A 3,277-nucleotide genomic window follows, 5' to 3' on the forward strand; every position below is an offset into this window, starting at 1 on the left:
ACAAGAAACTGCATTCCAAACGTTGAAGAGAGCCTTATGCAGCGCGCCTGTTTTGTCTCTGCCTAAAGGGACAGAGGACTTCGTTGTCTACTACGATGCGTCTAATCAAGGTTTAGGCTGTGTGCTTATGCAAAGAGGAAAGGTGATTGCCTATGCCTCAAGACAGCTGAAAGCACACGAGGTCAACTATACCACACATGAATTGGAACTAGGAGCAGTAGTCTTTGCATTGAAGATTTGGAGACATTATCTCTACGGAACCAAGTGCACGATCTTCACTGATCACAAGAGCCTGCATCACATCTTTAATCAGAAAGACTTAAACATGAGGCAACGGCGATGGGTAGAATTACTCAATGATTATGAGTGTGAAATTCGTTACCACCCCAGCAAGGCCAATGTGGTAGCAGATGCCCTTAGCCGAAAGGATAGTGCAGGCCACAAAGTGAAGAACCAGACGATGACCATCCATTCCAACTTACCCATAAAAATCCGAGAAGCCCAGTTAACAGCCCTCAAACCCGAAAACATATCAAATGAAGCCTTGAGAGGAATGGAAAAGAAACTTAAGATCAGAGGTGATGGAGTTCACTGTTTCATGGATCAAATCTGGATTCCCAAGTCCAGAGGATTCAGGGAAATAGTCATGGAAGAAGCACACAGAACCAAATACTCTGTTCACCCGGGTTCGGACAAGATGTACCTGGATCTCAAGAAGCAATAATGGTGGCCAAACATGAAAGCTGAGATAGCTACATTCATGGGCAAGTGTCTGATTTGCGCCAAAGTCAAAGTCGAACATCAAAAACCTTCAGGTCTGCTCCAACAGCCCGAGATCCCTGAGTGGAAATGGGAGATGATTACCATGGATTTCATCACCAAACTACCCAAGTGTTCTAGTGGGTACAATACCATTTGGGTAATTATCGATCGTTTGACAAAATCCGCTCACTTCATTCCAATCAAAGAATCATATAAGATGGAAAGACTCGTGCGAATCTACATTCAGGAGGTAGTACGTCTACACGGTGTACCTGTATCTATTATCTCTGATCGGATAGCAGGTTTACCTCCAGATTCTGGCAATCCCTCCAGAAAGCCCTTGAAACCAAACTAGATATGAGCACGGCGTATCATTGTCACAACTAGAAATTTTGTGCCTTGTAACTACAACACTTAAGTCGGATTATGAATCCAAAAACATAAGGACATGTATGATGCTTACTCTGTGACAACAAAATTGCAATCAAATACACCATACAAGCATTACAAATAGTCAACAAGCAATTGGAAACCCTAGAAGTTCTTATTTAGGTCCATTTTGGACTAGAACTTCCTTATTGGGCCTAATGGACCAATAAACTTCCAATTTGACTATCTTGGGTTTAGAACTCTTAAATAGGCTCTAATTGGACCCACTTTCATTTATTTCAACATATTGGGCCATATTGGGCCTAGAATGAAATAAATCAAATATTATGAACTATTTTGGACCATAATTAACCTAATTTAGCCTTAATAGCTCATAAAAATCACATTTATAATTAATTGGGGCCAAACATCACTTAACATAACCATGAAATGGGCTTAAGCATACAAGGCCCAATATTCATCTTTTTCTCTCCAAATCTCGGCCCAAGCCCAACCAAAGAAAGAGAGTTGACTTTCCTATGCCACCTCATAATTATCCATAGGACTCCCATGCACCATCTCATGTTTTCATGCAAATCAATTCAAGAACCACACTCCTCTCATCTCTCTTCTTGCTCTCGGCCGAACACAACACACACACACTCACAAAAATTCATTTCATTCTCTCTAAGTCTTGAAGGACATCTCCTTCCTCCTTCTTCAAAAATTTCGAGAATCAAGAGCTTTTCAAGGAGGTTTTTCCCACAAACACATCATCTAAGGTAAGTTGATAACTAATCCATGATCTAGCTACTTCATTTCATCAAAAATCTCTTCTAAATCTATTCCAACTTGTGATCATGCACCTTAGAAGTCACTAAACTCGAGGTCTACCAAGGAGACTTGCTAGGATCGAAATTTTCTTCTTTTTTCTCTTCAAAACCGAAACTACAACTCAAGGTGAGCTTCATATCCCCTTATTTTCGGTTTTTATAAGTTTTTGTGGGGGAGAATACAAGTAAAGGTGTAGATCCATCATTATGTGTATGTTTTGGTTGATTTCTATACTTATATGTATGTTTTGTATGATTTTGATGCTAGATCTAGTTATGAATTGCTAAAAACCGAGATATATCTTATACTAGCATGAAATATACTACTACATACAAAGTATACCAAGAAAAATAGCTAAGTGGCTTAACAATACATACTTTGGGCTAAAAACTCATTTTTTTTTGACATAAATGTTAAAAATACAAAGTTAAAGGGCCCAAAATGAAATATTTCGAAATCTGATGGGTGAGATGAGTCAAAACAGATTCCATAATGTATTTTCTGAAAATATACTCTTTTGGAAGATCAAAAACACAAATTTCAAGCTTAATGGGCTAAAAATGACAATTTCGGCCCAATAGGGCCCATTATGCGAATTTTCTGTTTTGGAGGGCCAAAACTGTGTTTTCTTGTAAAACAGTGGACTATTAGTGTTACATGTACTTTTCAAAGGTTTAAAACGCTTTTCAAATTTAAAACGGACCAAAGTTGCAAAAATTTTCCAAATTGGGCCAAAAATGTAAAAATTGCGAAAAAGAGGGGTTATAACCGAGAAAACTGCAATTTCAGGGACTTAAACTGTTTTAAATGAAAAATATGCTGAAAAATATTAATTTCAATAATTTTTGGTGTTAAAATGTCAAGAAAAATGGTTTAAGGACTAAACCGGAAATTATTTTACCTAAAGGGGTGAAAAAGTAAATTTACAAAATTAAGAGGGGTTGTAAACAGAAAATTTTCAAGGGTAATTCAATACACTCGTTGTGAACAAAGATTGACACTACGACTCTCGATAAATTACAATACACAATATCACCAACAATCGTTATCTAACGAATTGATTCGGTCTCGAATCAATAACAAATCCAAAACTACTAACACTATAACGCTCAATACACATATGAAACTCTTGGAACTCTTTACTCTCGTGGAATTACTCAATACGTTGACGTACACTCGTTAGGCCCAAAAGTTGCAAATCATGCTTGTCGAGCCTAGCTAGCCCGATGACATGATCTTTAGGCCCAAAGGACACTTGCTTACATATAGTTGGGTCTAATGCGACTCGACCGCGTGTAAAAGGACTTTCAAT

Source organism: Lactuca saligna, chromosome 2, assembly GCF_052625555.1.
Source record: "Lactuca saligna cultivar CGN05327 chromosome 2, ASM5262555v1, whole genome shotgun sequence".
NCBI lineage: Eukaryota > Viridiplantae > Streptophyta > Magnoliopsida > Asterales > Asteraceae > Lactuca > Lactuca saligna.